Below are 18,914 nucleotides of genomic sequence, written 5' to 3'. Positions count from 1 at the left end.
GGTGGAAAGATTCAGAGAAATCTTCTTTAGAAAAACACTGTCATCCTCATTTTGATTCTTTAAGCAACTGATGGTATGGTAGATACTTATTTTGCATAGCCATATGTAGAAACATTTTAGCAGAAAATTAATGATACTCTGATTAGATTAAATACCACAAATCATGCTTCACTATATAAGCAGGAGTGAAAGAAAACAGAGAAATTTAGAAGATATTTTATCCTTGAAGAATTCACATGCCAATAGAAGTAAAACATGACAAACTTTATTTAAATCATAAGGGACTTCTCTAGCACTCTGAAGTAAACACAGCAATATGAATAACAGCAGAGAAGACAGGCAATGCCATTGCTTCTGCTGGGAAGGTTTGGCAATTTATCCTGTGATATTATAGGTTTTCTTGCTTTAACCTTTATTAACATGCAGCTGGTTTTGTTTATATACCTATCTGGTACAAAAGAGGAAAAGCCTTTTTTTCAGGCTTTCATGTCTACCAATTATTTAAATTCGACCAGAGTTCTGCTCAGGTGAGGAAGGCAGGCTCTGACTCTGGTTTTAAGTACACAAAGCAAGACACTTAGATTCATGAAGCTGATTTTATGCTGCCCAAATAACATACACAAACTCCAACTGAATTAACCAAAGAAGTCGTGAAGACAGCTCTTGCCTCTCGGGTCTGGCTCTCACTCCATCAGTTCTTTGCTCTACCTCCGTGCCAGTCCTGCCACCTCCCCCTCCTCACCGGCTCTGAGGCACTGGGGACCTTCCTTTCCACTAGCACAAGCTACAAATTCTACATGTACCCCCATGAACAGCAGCCTTTGATGCTCCTAAATCCCCTTTCAGGCTTTGCTGAAACTTAAATTAAAGCTAATGAGGTTTATTTATTAATACAAATTTGGAAGATTAGGAAAACAGCCATAAGGATAGCACAGAATTTTTGAAGTGTCTACAGAAAGAATAACCTTTCATGGTATCATGGAGGGGTTTTTTTAAGCCAAGAATTGCACACAAGTTTAAAGAAGAATAGAGATCAGTGTCAGTTTACTAAATGCTAAGAACCTGGAAGCTCTATCTCTAAAGACAAGTTGACAATTGAGTGGACAGAATGTCAATACTTCAAACATTTCAAGGGTAAAAATATTGCTTTTTACAATCTGTGTCATATTTAATGCAAGAGAAGAATTTAGATTTTTGTTTCTTTTGCTGGCTGTCAACTTCTTTTTTCTTTTAATCCCAGCAATAAGCATAATTAGAGTATTTAACACAAATACATGGTGTATTTTTCTTCCCCCAAGGAACAATAGTTTCAGCCTAAATGCAAATATGAACATAATCATTTTTGTATTTTAGTTTAGAAACACTTTTAAAAAAACAAACCTCCAACATTCAGTTTATTTATTTCAAGATGTTTCTCTTATCTGTGAGAACTATTATCCTTTCTTAACACTTGAGGGGGCATTTTGACCCCTGCAGAGGCATTTCTCTTTCCTGTCTGAAAGCCTAGAAATGCACTTAGCCCTCATGGCTCCACTGCCTTCAGTGGAATCCCTGAGTACTGCTCAGGAGTTATCACCCTATAATCATTAGAGCAGTCATTTCTGTGTTTAGTAGACCTTCACTATAGCTGATTTGTATAATCAGGGTTAATCTATTCTGATTGCAAACATCCATACCGTAAAGTTTGAATGAATTCACAGCGATGCTCACTCAGTTCAGGATGCCATCAAGACTTCCATGGAAATACGATGTGGGATTTTTGTCTGGTTTTAGGGGTGACTTGATCCAGCATAAGTAAAACTGCTGTCCCCTTCCCTCCTTTGAATTTGGGAAGAGCTTGTTTTATCCTCTATGTGAAGGAAAAAGCAGTGGTAAAGCACTAAAGCGTTAACAGCAGCGGTGAGCTGGTGGCTCTAACACCGAGGTTACCTGTCTGCATGAAAGCAGCAATTAGGCTTTCTGCAATAACGACCTCAGACAGACTCAGAAAACAAAACTGTATTTGCCTCAAAGATTTTAAGTGTAGGTAGTAGAAGGGCTTTAGGTGACAAATTGTCTAATCCAATCCAGCAGAGAAAGCCTTTATTCTTTACTTACTGGGATTTGCTGCTACTGATTTTTGGCTTCTGCTTTCAGAAAAGAAAAGAAATTTTAAAATCTAATCCTATTGGAGCAGTTAGGAATAGTGTAAACCCTCCAAATTTCACAGTCACTTTCAAATTAAACAGTAAATGTAAGACAGTCAGAAATGCATTTTCCTTTCATTTAATGAAACAAGTAAAACTTTCCCTTTAAGCATATGTGAAAAAATTAGATCTAGGAACATAATTTTATAATGCCCCATTCCATTTCCCCTGCAGGGTTGTTTTCTTTGCTGTTACTGTAGAATTACTACAGACGAATGCTTCCCAATTTACAGTCTTGCAAACTAATATACAGAATGGCAGGTAATGTTTCTACAGGTTTTAGAATGTGATGATTACAAATCACTGATGTGCTAGTTGTGCAGGTGCCTTTTTCCAAATGATACTTTGGTGTCTGTACTATCCATGTAAGATTCCCTTATGGAGAGTGTCTATCAGAATAACTTACTGGGGTATTTCTGATCTAAATACCCATCTACTCATTACTAAACTGAACTCACTAACTTCATTCTCAAAAACAACCAAAGAGACAAAGGTAATGACTTTTGGCCACTCTCAGTTTGCAGTAAGTTGAACTGGCCACCTAGAAGTGAAAAAAACCCCACCAAAAACAAGTCCTCTATGCTCCATTACCAGTGCTTTGAACCATCCAGTCACATGGATTTTGATGTTTTGAGAGGGTGAAAAGAATGCAGATTGGCATGAGAATACCACATTAATTCAGCAGTTAAATGGTTCTTTGAGAAGATTCACTGACAGAAAAAAGCAAAGCTGTCTTTCTAAGCCCTCATCCTCTTTGGCCCTATGCACATTTTCTCTGAAAAGTTGATTCTTTTCCTTCTTCCTTTTTTTTTTTTTTTTTTTTTTTTTTTTCAAACAGCCTTTTATCATCTAACATGTGAAACAATTGTAATGTGAGGCATGTGAGCAGAGAGCCTTTGCCACTGGGCCCTCATAAATCTTGCCAGTTCCCAGTGAACAACACCAAATATTTGCAGCTGAGGAACATTTGGTCTGGCTTAAATTAACATATCTCAGCAGTCAGAAGTCATTAAGCTTTGCCAGTGATTTGAAACCATTTTTCCATTTCAAAAGCGACACTGGCTGTTACTTATTTTTCTGGATGAAGAAGGTGGTAAGGAACAAAAGCAATGAAATGAAAATGGGAGATACTAATGAAAAAAAAATGATAAAAGGGCTTTGAACTGCCTTTGGTAAATTTGTTATTAAGACTCCTTTTAAATAGCAGAGCACTTATGTATAAGATCAAATAATAATTCAAGATGATACACATTAATTTCAGTGGCAAATTATATTATTTAAAGGCTGTGAAAATGTATACTTATTTTCTTCCTTAATCCCTTGTGAATATAGGCATATCAATTTAAAAGCTGATGACAGCTTTAAATGAAAAACAATAATCCAACCTTTTTCAATTAAAGGCTTGGAGTGGATTAAGTACTGGAGTAAAGAAACGTGCTGTTGTGCTTTTCAAAGATCACTTCTGATATGGCCTGTTCAGATGCAGAGGGCTGGACAAACACCTCAGATCTGAAAATAACATAGTCCAAAAAAATTACAAATGGACAGAAGAATTATTTGCTTTAATGCAGGTAAAATGGGAGTTTAGATCTTCCAGACTTGTTATTTCTGTATTATTTACATGACACATAACTGCTGTTCAGTTGGTAAATAAGTCATCATCTGAAAGATGATTCATGAGAGCCACCCAAGGCCTGACTTGTCAGAAAAAAACCCCAAACACTTCCCTACATTTATGCTTACTAGTCTAAAATTATACAACTCTGTCAGAAATCATGTCAAAAATGTTTCATTACAAACTCTGAAAGCTGTTTGCCAATTTATAACAAGATAAATATTGCAAGAGATTTTGATATGTACACTGATTTTGATATGTACACTGATTGCAATGCAGTTATGATTTCTAACTTCAACAGCTAAACTGAATGTACTTATTCAAATTAATGGTAATTATAATTTTTCAGCCTCCAATTAGTTCTACTGATAAAGTTTTAATAGACTTGAATGTTTAAGACCTTACTTTGAGAAGATACTGACTTACACTCAAAAGCACTCACATTTATGAAGCACTACTAAAGACAACCCTTCCATTTGAGAGCTTTCTGTGATTTTCAGACTTTGTTTTTTACTCTCTGCAGCTTCAGTAAAATCAATTCTGTGTAAAAAAACCAAATATTCTATTAACCAAACTTAAAAGACAAAGGGTTCTAAAAAGAAAACATTTATTGTCAACTCAGTATGAAAGGCTGCCAGGATAGCTATATAACCAACTAATTTTCTAGGTGTGCCTTTCTTTAGGGATTTTATTTTAAAAATACTAAGTAATGGTAATAAAAAAGTATTCCACAAAAAGCTTTTGAAAACAGAAATGGTCTGCATTATCAATGCTATGTAAAAGGAATTCTGTGATTCCTGTATTTGAACAGAGAGCAAAGCATTGCATACAGATACCCAAATGTGAGAAAGAAGACCAGAGTGTTTGGGAATATGAAAATATTACAGTAAATGTATTCTCAGATAAATGGTTGTATTTTTCTTCTCCCACAAGAACACAATATAATGAAGCAAGTATGTCATTTATTCACTGCTCTTCTTCAGGTGATGTTATAAGTGAAAAATAGCAGAAGAAAATCTTTACCATGTTTTCTTCCATTAATTACTGGTAACATTTCCTTACCATTTTACAGGATCATAGGACAGTTGAGCTGGAAGGAACCTCTGAAGACCACTTAGCCCAGCCCCACTCATGACTGTCCAGCTGGCTTTTAAGTAACTCCTTGGAGAGTCTCCACTGCCTCTCCTCAACACTCTCAAGGTTTATAAAGTCTTCTCATATGTTCTGATGTAATTTTCTGTATTTCAGTTTCTGTCCATGTCCTCCTTCTGTCCTTTCACTATGCTTTTTTCCCAAGCCATTCCACTATCCTCTGTCTATGGTCTAATCCATTTGAAAATAAACCATGTCATCCTGCACTGAAGAAATAGAATAGGTCTGCAAAGCTCCCTCACATCACACAAGGTCACCCTGTATGCAAAGGTCTATTTTTGCAATCAAAAGTCATAAACCATTTTTCAAAACCTGCAAGCTAATTTCATGGGGAAAACCAAGTGGGACAATACCTTAAAATATCAGGTTTGAAGGCATGCACCAGCTTGTGGAAGTCTGTTTTATGCTCTACCCACTCTCTATGTAACCCTGCACGTTTAGACTGAACTAAACTGATACAAGTGCTGTTTCAACGCTAGTTTGAAAGGTGGAGAGTCTGGAAGAGCACCATATCACATCACATCCGTACATCAAGGTAAGGAAGAGAATGATGGAAGCATACAGCCAATCAAGTTTATCTATCTAGAAATCAAGTTTATCAATCTAGAAGTCAAGTAATCACATGCATAGATATTTAGCCAAAATATGGCTGCTTTCCAAGATGCGCTTTTCCAAGATCTCCAAACCTGTCATCGTAAGTCTTTGGTGAGACAGAGATGCTGTGTGGGTGCTGAGCATCTTCTTCTAAATTTAATCCTAGTTTTCAACAACTATTTACTTCAGAACTCCTTCCTTTAAATCTCTTTTTCCTTAGCAGGGAAAAAAAAAAATATAGAAATTAAAGGACAACCAAGGCTACTCTGTTCTGGATTGAGGAAATGTGTAATCAATGAGAAGAGAATCAGTCCCACTATTCCCTAGAGAATAATTCTCAAGCAGGACAGCCCACCATCTGGTTAGGTATGGGCTACAAACTGGCTGTAGTAGTCAGGGGTTGTCCTGCAAAGGGCTCTCTAATTGCTTACGAAGGTGAATATTTTTTTTCTCTCCCATGTCATGTGGTGAGGTCAGGCTTTCAGGATGTTCACTTTCCTTTCACAGCTTACTGGGAAACAATATTCTGGATGCTGCATTTCATATAAAACCCATGGATGTTTGAGACAATACATGTAGTATGATTAGATTTGGGTTACTTAACTAAATTTCCTAAACTCTAAACATGTCTAACCACTGTTATATTAGTGTACAACACAGATCCTCGTTCAGCAAGACTCAGACCTATTTCTGGAGCTGAAATAAATATCAAGCACAGAAGATACTCCTTGAGCCCTGTAGCTACAAGAAGTATTTCATGTGATTTATTATAGCATAAGAATATATGTAATGATGAAAATAAGTTGAGAAGTAGAGGATATGACTTCTTTTATCCCTTTGGAGACATCATAGCTATAACTTACGGGAAGAACAGTCTGGAGTGAATTGTGTGACTCTGTTATCAGCTGTGGGGTAAATAAAATAATACTCTGTTTAATAGACCTGACAACAGCTATTGAATTTACATCATGAGATAAAGGCTACTTCTTTTAAAATGAGCTCACCAAAGCTGAAATTGGGATTAGTTAATAACTAAGATGTTCAAGTTTGAAAGAGTATCTATGGAATTCATATGATTTCTAGTTCTCATTTTATATTTAGTGTTGGGTAGAGGGTTTTGAGCATCCTTTATCGGGGAATTAAATAATACTGTTGAATTGTGGGTTTGTTTTTTGTTGTTTTTTTATTCTCCTTCCCAAAAAGAATATGAGAAAAGAGAGAGAGAAACAGAATGACAGCAATACAAGTTCAGACCTTAAAAAATTGATACTAGCTAAACAATAGACAAAATCACCAACTGAACTTTAACTTTTGCAGTATCATTGGAATTAAGCCATTTTAGACAGATGTTCATGGGTACAGATAATGCTTACAGAGTTCAGACATTTAAAATGCACTAAAATGAATGTTATTCTTAAAGGAATTAAAGCACTGCACAATAGTATTTCAATTCCAGTAAAGATTACAGTTTAAAAATTCCTTATGGAAGTACACAAGCAAATGACCCACTTAAACAGTCCCCTTCTTGGATGTCAGTTATTTATAAAAGTTCCTTTGCCACTTAAACAATTTTGTGTCAACAGGAAATGAGTTAGACAATCTTTAATAAACACATAAAGAAGTGCTCTACAGATAGTTTTTAATTATGGAGAGCAACTCATTGAAGCATTAAAAGAAAATGCTAAAATGTACGTTTGGGGAAAAAGATCTTGGAAGTCAGGTATGAATACATTTGTTTTCATCTGTCCTGGAAATACAGTAGCTACCTGTATTTTTAAACTGAGATTTAACGTCTGTAGTCATTATTATATTTATGGATTCTATTTGTATTATTAAATGAGCTTAGTATTAATAGTAATCAAGGTTTCATTTTGCTGTGCTAAAAAGAGAGTACAAATTTAAAGAAAATTTTAGGAAGTGAAGAGAAAACCATTAACAAAATTATTTTTCCACTTGTGTTATCTTCAACTGCAGCTGAAACAATAGCATATATCTGAGGTGCATGATAGAATATACTTTCTCTTATTTGTACACTATAGTGAGCAGAAAAGAACATGACGGAATTAGATGCTATTAAATAGACCTGCAATTTTTCTATGAACTTCTATTTTCATAATTCTGCTTTCAGAAAAAAAAAAAAATAGCTGGAATCAAACCTCACTGTGATCAAGCACTCCCTGTTCTACAGTTCCACTAATAAGTCATTCTCCTACATTTCTAACAACTTCATTAGAGTGCCTGCTTTTCTTTCACAAGTATGAACCAGAAACTAAATGGAAAAGAAAAAAAACATACCCCACATAAAGGCAACTAAGAAGCTGTTCATGTGTTATGTAAAAAACATTTACAGAAAGAATTCTTAAAATAATTATTCGTGACTTCAGACTTTTCTCTCATAGATTAAACAGGTCTTTTAACTGTTCCTTCACTATGCCTGACCAAGCTTAGTACAGAATACATTATTTTGTACAATTCACTGCTTCTGGTATTTTAGTATTTTTAAGATTAGGAAAAAAATTGGTACAGGTTTCTTTTTTCTTTTTCAGCTGAAAATAGAAGTACTATTTTAATATATCAGAGAAGCCATCTGTGGAAAAATAGTAGACTAACTTCTGTTCTATGGAATATTTCTACTACAAAATTCTGCATTAAAATGGTTAATGTATCTTTACCCCTCCATTTTTCCAGAACAGCTCTAATTTAGATACGGAAATTTTTCAAACTTAAATCAACAGTCAAAGAACTTGATTGAGGATGTGTTGAATTGTGCCCAGTGTTAAGTCAGTACATCTCATATGCTAATTAAATTTTCATGCACTACTTAAAAATACTGTAATATAATATTAACAGCTAATTTAATAAATAAAATCTTATTTTTTTAAAAGTGACTTCATGGCCAGTGTTTACATTATTTCTCTACCTGTATATTGCAAATGAAAAAGCTGTATTGGGTATTTTTTATTGATCTTATATATTTTAATGGGCCCACACACATCTATCCACACTCTTACACACACATACACACTCACACATACAAAAAGGTTGGCCAGGAAATTAGACATCTTATCTGTGAGCTTGCTAAATAAGGACCAATAACCTAGGTCTGCAGTAGTCTGTGTGATAACTGCTCTTACAAAATGAAATTTTGACTTTTTCACAGCTTAGCTACAAGTAGACACTATCAGCAAAACTGCATTTCTGTGCAATATGATGGGAAGTAAAAGATTTCAACATCTGACAGGAGAAAATGAACAACTGATAAACAATCTTAGAAATGTTCTCTCACTGCAAGGCATGCCTTTGATGATGATTTACATTTTTATTATTGTTGACTTTTAGGATGGGGCTGATGGTTGGCTAAACATACAATAACTGAAAGAACAAACCACATAAAATGAAAGCTAAATCAAAAGGAAAACATGACTGGCATCGTCAGCTTTAAAAGCTTTCTCTCATTTTTCTCTTAATTTAAGTATTCAGTAAATGTAACAGGAACTGAGCACATTGAGAAAAATAGCAAAAAAAAAAAAAATCATCATAGCTTTCTGATTCCAACATGGTAAATATTCCAATTCCTCTTCCACTTTTCTCCTCCCACTCAAGCATTAAATTCTAATTCCTAATCCAAAGCACAATGAAGGAACTCATACTAACACTTAACGCTCCTTCAGAGTCAGCATTTGATGTTACACACCAACCTGGGGTTGTAGCAGTGGGGGAAAAGAAGTGTACAGCTTAGGAAAGATGATCATGCTGTAACATCAATGAATTTAAAAAAAACCCTGCAATTGAAAAAGTGTGTAACTGTGAACTCTTAATTCTTTCTTGTTTCTGCACTGAAGGATAAGGAACAAAACAGGCAAAATTGTTTGTTAATTCATTTAATGTGTTCAGTTGACTAAATAAATTGGAAGAAACAAAAGCATAAACAATTATTTGATTTTGTTTTGCTGTTTTGAAGAGAGTTCTTGAACGGTTTGGTGGTTTCTCTACAATCAATTATTCATTTATATTAATTAAGATAGTGATCATTTTTAAAGCAGTGCTTTAAAAAGGAATGCTTTTAATATTTAAAAATAATCATTTTAGGTTAACCCAATGTTAATTTTACTAAATCCTCATTCCCCCTGTAAATTCCAATTAAAATTTTACGTAATTGTTTCCTACCTGTTACTACTTAGTGCACAAATTAAACTGAAAATTTTATTAGCCACCCAGCTTTATCTTTTAAATTGAATCAAGTAAATTTAATAAAACTGGTTGTAAATGAATGCACCCTCATCTTCCTTTGTTAAGATTTTAATTATAAAAACTTAATGCTAAATAATCCAAAAGAGAAAAGAGGAACAAAAAAAACCCTCAAACCCCCAAAAGTTGTTTCAGAATTCTGTGATGTTATAATTACTCTGGAAATGCATAGGACAAACCCAAAAAGTGCCTGTTTATTTCTTCAGGTATCTGCAATTAAATACTGCTCATCATACTTTTGCTTTTCATCTATGAATTTCATTCTTAGTCACACAAATTTATACTCACTGAATATATGGGATCAAGTTGTATCTACTTGTTTACAATGTTACATCACTTTAATCAGTGCTCAGAAGCACTGACACATAACTCAGCTCCTAGAAGCAAGGACAATGCTGCTAGAGTTTATCATACATACTATTGGGATGACAGTCTAACGTAGACTTGTACCATAATTCTATGGGAAAGGGAAAAATGAGTAGTGAAAGTGGAAAGAAAACAATGAGGCAGTCTCCGTTATACAACCATGACACTGTAGATTATAGCTTACCAATAATTTTGAGATGTACAAATTTCATATGTTAGTTAGATAATATTTCTTATTTTTATGTCCATTACATAAACCAGAACATAATTTATTGGTATTTACAAATAAATTCTAACCCAATTATTGTTTAAAACTAATCTTGACTTCAAGCAAAAGAATCTCTATTCATTGCTTCATTGTTTTTTTCGAGTAAGTTATTAATGTTACCTCGAGTCTTTTGCCTCAAAAGTTACAAGAGTAAAATACTGTGTCAAAGAGAACAACAGGAAAACATTCTGTGCCATATTTCTAATGAAAAAAATCAGAACTTAAATTCAGAACTGATTTCTGTTTAAAAACAGGTAACCAAGGAACTCAATTATTCAATTCCTCTGCCAGTGTTCCTTTATTTTTCATACACTCCTGCCCAGCCAATAGCTGAAACTGGAAATCTGAATGACAATTTACACAAATGCATCAAGTGCAGCCTGGGCATAAAACAGGCTAAGGATTTGCCAAACATAAAGTATGAAAACCAGATTTCCACTTCTTAGCTTCAAGGCCAGGCTGGACAGGGCATTGTGCAATGTGGTCTTTGAAAGTTATCCCAGCCCATGGCAGGGAAGCTGGAACAAGGTATCTTTAAGGTTCTTTCTATAGCCACTCTATGATTCTATTTTTAGTGTAAGTTTTCAAAGCTATTGACTGGCTTCAGCAACTGTTTTCTAATGGGTAATAATTGGGTAGAAGAGAATATCTGCAGTGCTAATGTGCGAGTATAATGAGGTAGGACTCTTAAGGTGAAATGAAACGAACAAGCCCCAGCTAAATGTTTTGTAATAAATCCACTGGAAAATCTACAACAGTACATGGTTAGAAAACTTCAATTTGAAAGAAAACAAATTACTTGCAATCAGAAGCTGTAGAAAGAAAAGGAGTCTTCGGATTTGAAATATGGGTCTTAAATATTTTTGATACTAAATGACAGCAAGCAAAGTCAGGACTGCAAAGCAAGGTGGCAGGATCACAGATACTATTTTGCTAGTATCTGTTAATAAAGTCAAGGCTCGATATCCTTTCCTGAAACAAATATTATTCCCTTGTGTTTGGGTGTTGTAAAACTAAACAAAAAGGCTGCAATTTGATCTCTGACCATGCTGCGAACATTTTCTTGTGCCCACATTATTTAGTGCTAGTACTTTCTAGAGCAGATGTGTTGTGGAGGGAGCTAATTGTAGCAGTCAAAACACAGCCAGGCTAAAAGCTAACAATTAAGCAGTCTGGACAATCAAGGATTCAGTGCTTAAGCTCACTCCCTAGATCTCTTTTATTTAGCAGAATTTATGGCCTGTTACATTGAGGCTTTGCTATGTAACAAAGGAGAAATGTGCCTTGAAAATGCAGCTAAAAAGTCACTGAAGTTTTGGGGTTTTTTTAATGAGTTCATGCAACGGAAAATGGACATGATTTCACACCCACAAATCAGACTGCTGCAAACTGAACATATGTAGCTATTTTGCTTGAACTATAGAAATTGTACACAGATGAAAATGTAAGTTTCCACTCAGAAAAAGTCTGTATTTCAGTATATTTCAGTTGAAAAAAGATTTAAATCCCCCTTTTTATTAATCACAGATAAAAAGGTGCCAGATACAGATCTTCATGTTAGAAAAACTAGAACACTGTAGATACAGGGGAGAAAAGACTGCATAAATCTAAGTTCAGTATTCAGATAGGGCTAAGCTTGGAGTGCAGAACTAAATATTTTCCTAAAAATTCTTAGCATAGAAGAAGTATGTGGGAGGCTGGCTTTAACCAGAACTAAATCTAAGATAACCTCTTGAAACAAGTCTTTGCTATACAAGTGGGGTTTTTTTCCTAAACTCCTTTATTTGAACAGTACTAAATCTTTGTTCTTGATATAAGTCATTGGTTGCAGGAAGTTTGTCTCTTGCTTATTGAGAAAAATGTGTGTAACTACACTGGCCAGCTGAATTTTTAATTTCACATATGTGTCCTTAACCTGACCCAAGATGTGATTGGTTAGATTTCATATGTGCTCATTTCCATAGGTATCTCCTACTAAGATGATCAATTATATAAACCCTTCTATCACAAGGCATATATCGTGAGCTCCTGCAGTGTATTCAGAGCTTTCTGTGCTCAGACAATGTCCAATATCCATTAGTTCAGTACTAATTTTCTAACTGTTGAACTGGTTAGAAATACTCTCAGCTGAAAGAAATGTGGGACAAGGACAGCCCGTGTTATTTGAGAAATGACATATGATAGAGCACTCATTTTCTAGGAAGGAAGGAAAAGAAAGAAAAAGAAAGAAATAAGGAAAGAGAGAGAGAGAGAGAAAGAGAGAAAGGAGAGAGAGAGAGAGAGAGAGAAAGAAAGAGAGAAAGAAAGAGAGAAAGAAAGAGAGAAAGAAAGAGAGAGAGAAAGAGAGAAAGAGAGAAAGAGAGAAAGAGAGAAAGAGAGAAAGAGAGAAAGAGAGAAAGAGAGAAAGAGAGAAAGAGAGAAAGAGAGAAAGAGAGAAAGAGAGAAAGAGAGAAAGAGAGAAAGAGAGAAAGAGAGAAAGAGAGAAAGAGAGAAAGAGAGAAGAGAGAAAGAGAGAAAGAAAGAAAGAAAGAAAGAAAGAAAGAAAGAAAGAAAGAAAGAAAGAAAGAAAGAAAGAAAGAAAGAAAGAAAGAAAGAAAGAAAGAAAGAAAGAAAGAAAGAAAGAAAGAAAGAAAGAAAGAAAGAAAGAAAGAAAGAAAGAAAGAAAGAAAGAAAGAAAGAAAGTTGAAATATAATATAGATTTGGCAAAATAAGTATCTATTTTTCCTAGGTTATGAAGAGCTGAAATGCTGCTACTACTAGTGATGATGACTTCAACAATCGTTTGAGGCATTTTAGCTCTATCTGCACAGCTCCAGTGGTGAGCCTTTTTTTTTTTTTTTTTTTTTTTTTTTTTTTTTTTTTTTCTGTTACAAATACATTACATTGCCAATCTCCTTTTGTCTCAGTGCCAAGGTCACGGTCAAGAAACAGACTGAGTTTTTCCACTTTGTTAATCTAGGGTGTCTGGAGTTTTTCAGGAAATGCAGGAAATTCTAGGTGCCTAGTAAAAAGCAAGTAATTTGTGTAACAGTGGGCAACAGTATCAAGTGTTCTGCACCTGTTTTACACTCCAGGACTGTAATTTCTGCAAAGTAAACAGTAGATCTCAGGTCAGATTACAAATTCCAGTAGGCTGTTTGCTAGATTGCCACTTTGTTTAACCTTTACACTTTCATTTAGAAAGGAGAAAGTATCATTGTCACACCAAGAGGGCAGTTAAAGAGTTTTAATTAACTGTGGAGGTAATTAGACCTCCCAGTTTAACAATTATCAGACAATTCTTTTCTCCTCTAAGTCCTTTAAAGTTGCCCAGTCCTTTATGAGGAATAAAATCCATTTTACAAATATTGTGCTAAAAAGAAAAATGGATAAAAGACTATACAGAAAGAAAAGCTGATTCTACTATGAAATTATCTATTTCCTTCTTTTGATTTAATAACAAGTCAAAATCTATCAGCTTCTCATCCACCATTCCCTGCCGAAGTCCAATTCTAATCCAATTGCTCCTTTTATTAACCTACCCTCCCTTCAGTCTCCTGAGCCTCTGCTCTGTTTGGCCCATTGTTTTACTCACACATATGACAAAGGTGAAAAAACCCCTCCCCCTCTTCTTTCCAATAAAGTTGGCCGTTTACAACTGTGGTTTAAACAATTATTTGAAATCTCTGATCCAGCTCTCTCTCTCCCCCTATGGAAGACAAGATCTCTTTTCATGAGGGACATTGCTTATCACTTCTGATTCTCAACTTCATTTTTCAAGATGTAAATTTACCTCAGAAAGCAAGTAATAGCAATCTTATTCCCAGAGTCAAGGAAGGAATCCTCGACATTGACTCTCCTGAAAACAACACATAACTATAAATGTAGACACATTAATATATACATGTAGGTCCTTTAAAGAAGTAAAATGGGAAGTAATACAGAACTCTGTTCAATGATTCTTAAGTAAAAAAAAAGAAAAGGAGAGGTTTCTTTTGCTGGCATGAATCATTACAGCTTCACTTGAGTTAAATGTACAACAGGTGTGGGCTCAGGGATTATCTCTTGCATCATTCTGCCAAAGCCTTGTTCCCATACACCTGCATTCCAACCTACAGCCTCTGCTGAACACAGCTCTTGCTATGCTGACAGTTCATTTGCATGCATATAAAACTATGGTTTCCTCTTAATGCCCTCCATGTGAAGCTCACAAATTTTAAGAAAATGATTAAGTATATTTCTCACTAGTACAGAATTGGATGCGACAGATGAAGACATGACTTGAACAGGTCAAAAAACACTGACAGAGGGGTGACAGTGACAGATTGGAGAGCTGAACCCCAGGTCTGTACACATAATGTGTGTCTCTTTCCTCAAAAAAATTTTTGTAACATTGAAATGTTACAAAAAATCACAGAATTTTAAATAAAAAGATGAGACTTCAGCTTGTTAGTGATAAACAAATTGATGCATTACATTCTAATTGGAAGTTGATAGGATAACCAAAAAAAGGCAAAATTTAAAGAAAAGCAGGAGGAAGCTGTAAAACATAAAGAGCAGAAAGGGCTGAAATGATGACAGGATACAGCCAAGAACATCATTTGGCCAGGAGGAATTTTGGTCGAATTACTGTGTGAAGTAAAAATGGAAACACAAGACCAACATCAGTCTGAGGTACTTCCATAAACCTCTTGAGATTCGTTCTCATTATTTTTAACCCCCCCCAAAACCTACTGCAGTTATAAGCTTTGTGAATTCCAGTTGCTTATCATTTGTTCTACACGTAATAAATCCTTATTTGTAATATGCATCATATAATGGAGTAGTAAATATTTCCAATTAGCTTTAGTGTCACAGTCCTCAAAAACTGATGCATTTATGTTAATATAAAAGCATACATGGAACATTTTATCATGCATTAGAGATTTTAATCAGGTAATCTGCACAGCATCTGGAAACCTAAGCAGAGGCAAAGTCTGCTATAACAAAGGCACTGTAACAGTTCACCTTCAGTGAAGAACAATAATGCATTATTAAATTCACTTTCCTGCTCAGTGGTTACACTTAGCTGACCACAGCAAATTTGCTCTCTGCCTGGTCTTCACAAGTTGGCAGAAAAATAGATTCTGTCACATTTAACGGGTTCTGAAAATGACAGGATGCCTCTCTTGGTTTAACTATAAACCATAATCTTTCAGAAGTAAATATAATTACAAATGCCTTTTGTCACGTAGTTCTTAGGAAGGATATTATATGTGGGTTATTAGAGTAGTAGATCTCACTATGTACTTGAATATCATTAGAAGCCAGAATTGATATTGCACAACAGCAACTTCAAAAAAGAATCAGATTTCTATTTTTCTTTGATCCTAAATGACATCATAATTCTTAGAAAACAAAGGTAAAGGCATCAAATTCCTTGAGTATGGTCAAACTGTTATCAAGAGATATTACTCCTTAAATGAACATCAAAGAAAAACCTATGTTCTCTTTTGTCCAAAATACTGTTTAAATCTTATTCTGCATCTAATTAGAAATTTTCTTTGTTTTACATACGTTTGAAAGAGGCTTTAGGAAAACTGCCTTAGACTCGGTATTCTGTGATGAAGAATTATTGATTAGGAACTCAATTAGTAAACGTCAGCTTAGTTATACACAACAGAACCCGATCCCTTTGGGTTTCCAAGGAGTTCTATCAAGCTGCAAGCATGATAACAATCTGCTCCATATGATGATATTAACTTTCAGGTAGAGGTCTTCAAACACCATACACCACTTAAATACTGGTGAAGTGCAATTTAGGTCCCAGTTAAGATGTCTTAAAGATTTTTAATTAGGTTCATGTAGGTAACTAGTTTAGCAATTACAAGGCACTTTTTTTCCCCCTGTAAGTCCTTTACTTCAGCAATTTTCATAGAAAAAGCTCTGAAGTGGGAAGTTTGAAGACTCACTAAAAGACAGGCTTGGGCTCTGGAATCTCTTTGTGTGTTTTCATTACTTATTTAGATGCAAAAAATAAGTTTAACTCCTCAGAAGGAACTTAGGTTTTACAATGACACTGTACTCAAAACTGACATGGAACTTAACACAGTCATTGTTCACCCAAGTGGAATTGCCACCTGATGCTAGGTAGTCTGTCCTTAACATTATGTGCCTTGAGTGAAAATTCTGTAAATTGAGAAAAGACATAAAATGGCATAAAACATTTGTGTCTTAACTCCACCCTTGCTGTGTGGAGTTAATACATGTGGAGTTAATACAATGTGTGGCAGGAATTCAACTGAAGTTTTCCTGGACACTGAATAAATATTTCTGGGAGTTATGATCACTCTGTAGCAGAGACATACTTATCTTCCTCTTTCAAATGATTAAACAGAAGTTCACAGGACCACAGAATGGTTTGGTTTGTGAGGGATTCTTAAAGACTATGTAGTTCCAACCCCCTGCCAAGGGCAGGAGCACCGTTCACTAGACTAGGTTGCTGAAAGCCCCATCCAACCTGGTCTTGAATACTTCCAGTAATGAGGCACCTACAACTTCTCTGGGCAACCTGTCCCAGTGTCTCACCATCCTCATAATAAGAAATTTTTTCCTTATGGCCAATTTAAACCTCTTTGAAATCACTGTTCCTGTCCTGTAGGTAAAAGTCTTAGCCCTTGGTAAAAAGTCTCTCTTTGTCTTTCTTTTAATCTCTGTATAAGCACTGAGAGGCCACAACAAGGTCTCCCTGGAGCCATTTCTTCTCCAGACTGAAAAACTTTTAAATTTAACCCATTCCCTTATTGGTTTTTCCTACCAAGAACAAAGCAATATAAAAATTAACATGAACCTATTGCTTGCTTATCTGGACCCCCTGCAAAGCATGTGGAGTCTTAAATTCAAACCACTGTTCATTACCTATTGACACCAAAATATCCAGTACCCCAGGGACTGGACTTCAATCCTTCCAAAATGATGGATTATCCACCATGCATTACACCTGCAGCCACACTCACATGTCCCATGGCCATTTACACAGCCATACAAAGAGTGAAGGACTAAGTCTGCCCACACTACTTGCTTCTTAAACTCAGTATTTGCCTTTATTTTGAACTACTCTAACAACTCTTCATGACAGACATCAGCAAGTGCTTGCCCAAAGTAATGTGGATATAAGTATATAAATACCACTTGGATCTTGGAATGAAACTATTTTCTGTCTTTCTCTGAGTGGCAGGATACCACAGTATTTCTTATATGGGATCCAGTGAAAATTGAAGTGTACCATATGAACTAGCAACATTTTACATAACGGGGAGACTAACGTGTCTGCTAGAATTCCAATACTAAGTCTAGTTACTATGTAATATTTTATTTTAAAAAAAGCAAAGTATTATCCAGCTTTTACTTCATTTTCTTTTAAAAAACAGTAATTTCACATCTTTACTAACACAAATAATAATTATTATTATTTTACAGGATATGGTGGATAAAAAACATTAAGTCACACAGACTAGCCTCTCCTCTCTTGATGCCTCCAAGTATTTCCAAATATTGCAATTATCACACTCTTGAATAGAAGATCCCACAGGTTTGACTAGGAGAGCAGTTGAGAAATATGTTCACTGACTGCAAATGTTTGCAGGATTAAAAACTATGTCTACTCTGAAAAAAATAAAATAAAATAAAATCTTGCCTAGATATTGGAAATTCTCTCAAAGTCAAAGGGGACTTATTGCAGGGACTCTAGCATTCATCCACTGTTTAAGTTCTCCAGCACCACCAGCAACATCTAAACGATCTCAGATTTTACCTACCTAGCCAGTATAGATACTGGCAAAAGTGTCATAACAGTTTGAATTTCTGCTGGCAAATCTAGTTTAAGGACTTGTTCTCTGTACATCTCTCGGAAAAAACATCAGGAATGCTAATATCATGTCCTAACACATCTATCTTCTAAAAAGTATAGGCTTCTAAGGAAGGATTCCTAAGTCCTCTTATAGTTCATCTTACCTATATAACTAAGGACCAATTAGTATTTTTCATCATAAACATGTGCAGAACCCCTCAAATGAAAATTTCTAAGTACCACCAAGTAGTGATCAGCAAATATATTTTTAAACACAAGAGCAGTAGCTGAGAAAACCTAAAGGAAAGTAAGGGGTAGCAACTCATAAAGCAGGGCTAACTTAATTGTGGGTGATCATTTGACCATATCCCAGATTTAATTATATTAACATTATTATCTGGTTTTGAATTATATTGATCACAGATGGAATATAGTTTCTGAGATAGGTGCTGTCTCATCAAATTGTAGTCTCTTCCTGCCTTAAAGAAGCAATCCCATCTGCCTTGCTTAACTATTGAAATTCCTGGACAATCAAAGCAGAGAGGTCAGCACCTCTGAAAACCTGCTCAGGCAGAACTACTTTGCCTTGTTTAGGCACCTTCCTTTCTCAACTGCCTGTACAGGCTCCTAAATGCTCCCAAAGGACAGAACCATCTGCCTAAGAGAGGAGCTTCTCT

At 35.2% G+C, this 18,914-nt stretch overlaps 1 protein-coding gene and 1 long non-coding RNA gene across 9 annotated transcripts in view; one reads left to right on the top strand and one right to left on the bottom strand.

Annotated features, from left to right (window-relative positions):
* Positions 1–18,914, bottom strand: part of DACH1 (dachshund family transcription factor 1) — a 353,868-nt gene that overhangs the window by 72,273 nt on the left and 262,681 nt on the right. The gene's annotated exons all lie outside the window — the stretch shown is intronic.
* Positions 3,198–7,688, top strand: LOC111931708 (uncharacterized). Its single transcript, XR_002865717.2, has 3 exons — positions 3,198–3,279; positions 3,587–3,757; positions 4,874–7,688. It is a non-coding gene; the product is annotated as an uncharacterized LOC111931708 (long non-coding RNA).

This window comes from Cyanistes caeruleus, chromosome 3, assembly GCF_971803275.1.
Source record: "Cyanistes caeruleus chromosome 3, bCyaCae1.hap1.1, whole genome shotgun sequence".
In the NCBI taxonomy this organism is placed as follows: domain Eukaryota; kingdom Metazoa; phylum Chordata; class Aves; order Passeriformes; family Paridae; genus Cyanistes; species Cyanistes caeruleus.
The sequence above is the reverse complement of the archived record's forward strand: the minus strand, read 5'-3'. Positions and strand labels throughout refer to the sequence as shown.